The following is an 8022-nucleotide window of genomic DNA, read 5'->3' on the forward strand; positions in this document are numbered from 1 at the left end:
CTTGCCAGGCAGGCGCTTTTGCCGCTGAGCTAAATCCCCAGCCCCTAAAAATATTTTTTCTTACCTCACAATTAACATTAGCTGGCTTCGGGCCAGGGATATAGCTCAGCAGCACAAGTGCCTACCTGGCAAGCACAAGATCCTGAGTTCAATTCCCAGTACCAAAAAAAAAAAAAAAAAAAAGAAAGCTGGCTGCAGGGATTGACATACTGAGGGCGGCCCTTGCGTTAGTGGTGAAGTTAAAGGTGGGACAGGGCGGAAGTCCGTCCAAGCTTGAGGATGACTGGTGCACATTCTGATGTCCCGCTAGAGAGAGGTTTCCCTCAAGAGTGTCACTCACCGAAGGGACCATTTCTCCTGGCAAATGGTGCTTGATAATAGGCCTTGCGCTTGCTACGAGAAATGACCTTTTATGGTTAATGTGTAACGGGGTATCCTTCTACAGTAACCTACGTTTTACAGTAGACAAATAACACGTGTCCACTCAGCCCCTAAAGCACGGGGGCTCGACCGCGGGGCGCTGCACCTCCTTCCTGGGCTGACAGCGTGTGCCCCTGCGCTCTGGCGGCGACAGACCTCGGGCTGCTCCCTGGCCGCTCGCTTCCTGCTGGCTGCAGTCAGACTGCTGCCATGTTTGTACCCTGGCCGAGACCAAGGCTGCGCTGCTTACCAAGTCAAGGAAAGGAGAAGCTGGAAAACAGCCTCTAATGCCGGCAGGAGCGGGGTCGGATGATAACGCTGGAGAGGAGGAACTGCTTCCAATCTAATGAAGGAAAATTACCCTAAAATCTCTGTTGTGGAAAATTAAAACTAATGACACGTTCGTGTTGTAATGCAGAATTGCCTGTAACCTCATTTCCCAGTGTGAGATGCAGTTTATTTTCAAACATAAATAACTTGTCCACTTTAATAATTTGCTTTTCCCCAGCGCTGCAAAAAAAAAAAAAAAAAAAAAGCCATTTACTGCAACCACCTTTCTGTCCCATTAATTGTCAAGAATAACCCAAAGGGGTTCTATTACTTTCCCTGTGATAATTTTAACTGATTAGCTACTTTAAAAAAGTCTCGGCCAGGCATGGTGGTGCACACCTGTAATCCCAGCACTCGGGAGGCTGAGGCAGGAGGATCGCTATGAGTTCGAGACCAGCCTGTCCTACAAAGTGAATTCAAGGCCAGCTTGAACTGCATAGTGAGACTGTCTCTAAAAGATAAAAAAAAAAAGTCTTCCTACATATGAACACGCCATCTTTTGGGGGGAACAGGGGGGTTGAGACAGGGACTTATTGTGTAGTCTAAGGTGACCAGGAACTCACTATGTAATCTAGGCTGCCCTCGAACCCATGGTAATCCTCCTGCCTCAGCCTCCTCAGCACTGGGATTACAGGCGTGCACCACCACTCCCCACTGTGCCTGCATCTTTGAAGTAAATGTAAATAAAATGTGCCACTTTATTAAATTCGAGACGGCCTATTACCTGTATTTCCTTGACCTAGCAGAGGTTCTTTTTTGTTTCTGTTTTGTGATGACGACAGACTCTGCCAGGGTCCCTCACACTCCATTGTGGGGGATGACACTCGCAAAGCAGCAGTGGGGGAGCAAAGCCAGGCACACTCTCCCGAGCTGCCTGCCAACCAGGGCATTATTCCGCATCCCCAGGCCGCCTGGAAGAGACCAGGTTGCAAAGCTCATCGCTCCCTCGATTAGGAAACAGTGACCCCGAATGTGCTAACTCAGTATGGTCTGAACCTCAGAGAGATCCCGTATCTCTCTCAGGTCCAAGCAGAGTTTCTGAACGATGGGTTTCGAGGTTAACAGTGTAGAAAAAAGTCCTCTCAGGTGTGGAAGGCAGCGCCAGGGCAGGGCGAGCGCTCGGGCCCCGCAGGGCCTGCACACGGCCGCGGAGTCCGTCAGCTGCAGCTGCAGCCTTGGAACGGGCCGTCCGCAGCCAGGCTTTGCCACACGCCATTTCATAAAGCACGCGGCTAACAAAGTGCTCCACACACAATTTCACTCAGCTGTTGGGAAATCCTTCCTCCTATCTAAGTCAATCGCCCTGTCTGCCGTTTAGCAATCGCGCTTCCTGCTGCCTTCAGAGACACCTGACATTCTTGACACTAACACACGTCCTCCCGCAGCAAGGACCGAGGCTCGGCCTGGGGCAGCAAAGCGAAAAAAAGGGGACTTTTGGGGGAGAAAGGCCCTTTTGCCGAATTGTGCTCCTCTATTCTGACAGGATTTTTTTTTTTTTTTTTTCTTTTTGAGACAGGGTCTCGCTGTGCAGTTCAGGCTGGCCTTGAGCTCACTTTGTAGCCCAGGCTGGCCTCAAACTCACAGCCATCCTCCTGCGTCAGCCTCCTTGAGTGCTGGGTGATTTTCAAATTTAGAAACAAGATCTGAGGACCTGGGCATAGCTCAGTGGTAGAGCATTTGCCTAGTTCATGGGAGACCCTGGACTCAATCCTCAGCACTGGAAAGAACTCAGCGGGCCGGGGATATAGCTCAGTGGTATAAGTGCCTGCCTGGCAAGCGCAAGGTCCTTAGTTCAATTCCTGATACCAAAAAAAGAAAGAAAGAAAAAGAAAACCAGAAAAGAAATCAATGACTATTTAAGTAGTGGATTCCCCTGTAGGGCTTCTAAATACCAAGTCAAAGGAAAACAGGCTTTTGAGGGGCCGGCATAGCTAGTAGGTATGTCGTAGTTAAATTAAAACTCTACCTTTTTTTCGTGTACATTATAGGAAAAGTAAAACATTAAGATTTAAATCCTGAACATGATCCCAGCACTCAGGAGACTGAGGCAGGAGGATCATTGCAAGTTCCAGACCAGCCTGGCCTACAAAGTGAGCTCAAAATCAGCCTGAACTGCATAGCAAGACCCTGTCTCAAAAGACAAAAAAAAAAAAAAAAAAAAAAAAAAAAAAAAAAAAAAAAAAAAAAAAAAAAAAAAAAAAAGATTTAAATCCTATTCTTTAATCAGATACATTCTTTGACCCATGTGAACATTACTGAAAACACTAATAATTATAGCTTTTTTGCTGCTTTGCCTAAAATAATCTTTCTACTATAATTAGATTTAAAGGAGAACTAAAAAAGATCTTCAATAAAATGCTGTCACAAATTCCCTCCAAAACGGCTTGCCTGTAATTAAGGTGCATTTACAGATCTGATATTCCTTAAGAGAAGCATCAACATTACAAAGACCAATTATTCATGGTCAAACAAAGGAGATTCAGATTCTCTGATCAAAGCTGTAATCTCTTTTACAATTGTTATTTCTGAAGTGTCTTCAAACAGAACAAACACATTTCCACTGTGTAAACAGGTATGGTGTGTGCTAATTTGGTGTTTCCAGGAACTGACGGGTTTCCCACAAGTCTCAAACTGAGTAGGGTCTACACCCCACCTCCCTTTCCAAACCCCAACGGGCAGATGCTAAGGAAGGACTTCAAAAAAGACAAATTCCCCAGCGCGGTATTTAGTATCAAACCTGCTGTAACATAAAGGTCATCTTACATGTTTCATATAGCCTTGTCTATTCTCCAAGTTGCTTGTTTGAAAATGTCAACAAGCTTTTACAATGATCAAAGGCAAGAAAACAAAGACATTGGTTAAGTGAAAGAGCACTGCCTGTGGATTGAGAAAATCTGAATGGCGTGTTGGTGTGAGCCTTCCGCGGCTCGGAGGCGCCGGGTACATTCCTAACAGTTCTCAACCCTTTGCTGTGACGTAGACTGAGGACACCCCCTGGGCTCTGTACACGCGAAAGCACCGTCCCATCAGAGGTGTGCACACTGAGATTGCAGCAGGTTTTTAAACCTCTTTGTGGCCCTTGATAAACACCCTCAAGTGCCGAAGATTGAAAAGAAAAAAGTCTCTAACAGCTTTTACAGACTGCACGCAGCAAGCTCTGGTTCAAGCGTTAAACAAGGGTCTTTCCCAAAGGGCGTCGCAGGCAGCTCGGAACCCCAGAACTGCGGTAGCGGGGACGTGTGTCAAACGTCTGACAGAGCTGCTTTGTCCTCAGGCGACTGCAGGAACTGATGTCCCTTTGAAACACGTTGGAAATCGCTGTCTCCTGGTTGGGTAGAGGGCAGTTTGCTTGATCCTCGGGCAAACACACTTTTTGGTCTACAACATTCGGTACAAATGAACACTTTAATAGCAGTAGAGTGTCCTAAAATAAATTATAGCATAAGGACTTTGCACAAAATTGCCACTTTGAGCCTGTACATCCAGCAGCTTCATTACTTAGAGCCTGAGTGTCCGGCAAAGATTTAAATCTCTCTAAGTTTCAGTATTCCCATTTGTGTGACTTATGTTGTTTTTGTGGTACTGGGCATTGAGCTCATTTTTTTTTGATACCGGGAATCGCACACAGGACCTTGCGCTTGCCAGGCAGGCGTTTATGCCACTGAGCTACATCCCCGGCCCAGTATTCCCATTTGTAAAACGGACATATTTGCTGTATAGATTCTGGCCCCAAACCAAATAAAGCTGTTAGCACTGTGAGCTTAATAAATGGTAGATTTTATTTTTCTTATTGTTTAAAAAAGGAAATATCTAGGTTAGGAGTGAACTTCCCAAAGCCAGGGGTGGTATCGCACACTTGTAATCCTAGCACTGGGGAGGCTGGGGCAGGAGAATCCAAGTGCTCAAAGCCAGTCTGAACTACAATAATTGGGACCTTGTCTCAAAAAAAAAAAAAAAAAGTGACCTTCCCTAGGTCACATGGCAAGTGAGTGACATTGTTAGAAAGGAACTAGAATTTTGGAATCCACACCCATCAAGATTCTAGAATAGATTGTTAAAGAGTTAATTTGTAAGAAGAAAAGCAGTCATCACCAGGGAGCCGATGTTATTTCAATAGGGGAAAGCCAGGTTGCGCTGGTAGCCCGGAGGGACTCCAGAGGCATGAAGAGAAACTGTCTCTAGTTATTCTTGTGGACAAGGTGCTGACAGGTGAATCAGCCCAGCAGGCAGTAAAATTTACTTATAGCCCATTTAGGAAAACAGTGCGCAGAGAGTGATTTCAACCTAGAAGGAAATGTTCACCTTTCATTGCTGGGCTCCCCTGCTGGCTTCTCACTTGATTAATTTTTTTATTTTTTCGAGACAGGGTCTTGCCATTTAGTCCAAGCTGGCCTTGAACTCATTAAATAACCCAGGCTGGCCTTGAATTGGAGGCAGTCCTCCTGCTCCAGCCTCCTGCTTGCTGGGATTACAGGCCCTGTTTAATATTTTTATCAGTGATTGGAAGAAATGGGAGGAACATAGGATTCCCATTCCCCATCTCGCGGGGGCAGCTCACATGTTGGGGTAGCAAAAATCAGGGATCATACAGTAAACCAGAAGAAAAGAAAAAAAGCCAAAATTATCAAGGTTCTACAAATCTAGAATGTTGAGCAGAGACTTGAAGTTAGCAGAGAAAAGAGGGTTTTGACATATGTTCCAGCGAATCCGTTTGTGATCAGATTGCGGCTCTCAGGGTCAAGGCCTGGACTTGATTGCTGAATCTGTTCCCTTGTCTCGGCTGTGAGGACAACAACGACCTTAGAGTCAGGACAGCCAGGACAGAAACGGCCCCGGGGGTGCCCCACGCCGAGTCCCACACACACCGCCGGCCGTCTCACATCCTCTGGTAATAATGAGGATGGCCATAGTAATAACAATAGGGAGCGGCTGTGCGGAAAACGCCTTAGACATTTTAATTGACTGCAGGCTCAAGGGCAGCAGGGAGTCAGGCGGAGCTGCCGGCGACCCGACGAGTTGCAAGCGCCTCAGATCCCCGCTTTAGAGACAACGGGGCGAAGTAGGGTGCCCTGGCGACAGGGGCGGAAGCCAAAACACACGAAACCAAATGGCTTTGTGCCGGCTTCAGGTGAAATCCTTTCCCCTCTGTCACATCTTCATCCTCTCCCCCCGCGACTGAGCAGGTAGATGTACCTTTCCCAACTCTAGAGATGAAGAACTTAGGCTCAGAGAGGTGAAGTGGCCACAGCTACCAAGAGGCGGTGCGCAAGACGGAACCAGAGAGAGAGGAGGACACGACAAGGATTCCTTATGTCCACCGCAGTTCCGAGACAGAACGACAAACAGCAGCAGGCATGGGATCAAAGGAGTACTTAATGGACAGCCTGCAAGGAAGCTGATGTGTACGCCAAAGTGTATTATAAAAGACAAAGACCGGCCCTGGTGGCGTACCCCTGTAACCCTAGCACTTGGGAGGCTGAGGCAGGGGGATCGCTGCAAGTTCAAGGCCAGCCTGGGCTACAAAGTGATATATTGCCTCAAAAAACCAAAAATAAGATAGATTGAGGAACTTTGTATGGAGTAAAGGAGATTTAAGAGGCATGACAACTAGAGATGCCTTTGTTTTGTTCGTTTTTTTGAAGTAGGGTCTCACTTGTAGCTCAGGCTGGCCCTACACTCAGAGATCCTTCTGCCTCAGCCTCCCCAAGGGCTGGGATTACAGGAGTGGACCACTGTGCCCGGCACAATGGGTGGTGTCTGAACAACTCCTTGGTTAGGTAATAGCGCTACACCTATGTGAGTTTCCTGATGTGGATCTCTGCACTGTGCTTCCGTACTCGACGTCCTTCCCCGTAGAAGCCGCTCTCGGAAACAAGCAGCAGTCGAGGGAAGTCTATCTGCAAAGGCCTCTCCAAAGGTTCAGGAAAAACAAAGGAGACAAAAAAAAGATAAGCAGCCTGTGATAAGGGGCTGGCATGTGAGCAATCTGGGTAAAGGGTCAATGAGATTTGCATTTTTCCTTCAACTCTTCTGCAAATCTGAAGATTTGTCAAAACAAAGTCTTGAAGAATTTTAAAAATATGTAGGGCAAGGAAAGGCTGGAAGAGGAAACATTCCACAGACAACCAGGGACTTGGAACTGCAGGTAGAAGAAGACATCGGAGATTACAAGGGGCGGTTTGACGGCTGGGCCTGAGAAGGGACGAGCGTGTCGGAGGCGGGGGTTCCTCTCGGCTCTCTAAAGACTTGGTGCTGTCTGTCTTTCGGAGACAGGGTCTCGCTGTGGAGCTCAGGCTGGCCTGGAGCTCACTATGGAGCCCACTCGGGCCTCAAACTCATGGCCACCCTGCTGTTGTAGGCAGCTGGGTTAGGCAGAAGGACAGTAAGGCGGTGGGTCAGCAGGGCCGGGCCCTCGAGGGAGTCAGCTTAGGAGGTGAGCAGGCATCAGGACTGCCGCTGGAGGGGCATCTGACCAAGATTAAAATCACAATGGCCAGACCTGCATACTTCCCTAAGGGATGAGTGGAGGTTTGGGAGTATTGGTGTCACCCTTTTGAGATTTCCAATTATCTCCTTGGGGCAGGCCAGCCTTTCCCGCCCACTAAGACTTGGGCTATAGATTATGACCAAGGTTAATGATGTCACCCATATGCCCTTGCTACCACTGGGTCAATATTACCTCAGCAACTACTCTGGCAATCCTACTGGTTGATCATAATTTTGACCCACATTGTACCCTCCTCTTGATTTTTTTTTTTTTTTGAGACAGGGTCTCATTGTGGAGTGCAGGCAACCCAGGCTGGCCTCAAACTCATGGTGATCCTCCTGCTCCAACCTCCCGAGTGCTGGGATGACAGGTGTGCGCCAGCACCCAGCTCACCTCTGTTAATAAAAACGTACGTGCTTTTGGAGACAGGGTCTTGCTCTGTAGTTCCCACTGGTCTTGAGCTCACTACATAGCCCAGGCTGGTCTTGAGCTTGCAGAGATCCTCCTGAGTCAGCCTCCCGAGTGCTGGGATTACTGGAGTGTGTCACCACGCTGAGCAAGAAATACTTTTCATAATGTGGAACTTTTACAAATTACAAGCTCTGGGTGTGATGGTGAGATAGGAAAATAAAAACTTCCAACCTGAACGATATCTGGGATGACCTCATGGTCTCTAAAATCAAAGAATGAATTTTAGGAACAACGGAGGTTAAGAGCAGAATATATTTATTGAGGGGAAGAAAGCTTCTGTCCAAGAGAGGGACAGAACAGTGCCGAGAGGGTTG

The sequence above is a fragment of the Chinchilla lanigera genome, unplaced genomic scaffold (assembly GCF_000276665.1).
Source record: "Chinchilla lanigera isolate Chin_1 unplaced genomic scaffold, ChiLan1.0 scaffold00003, whole genome shotgun sequence".
Lineage (NCBI taxonomy): Eukaryota > Metazoa > Chordata > Mammalia > Rodentia > Chinchillidae > Chinchilla > Chinchilla lanigera.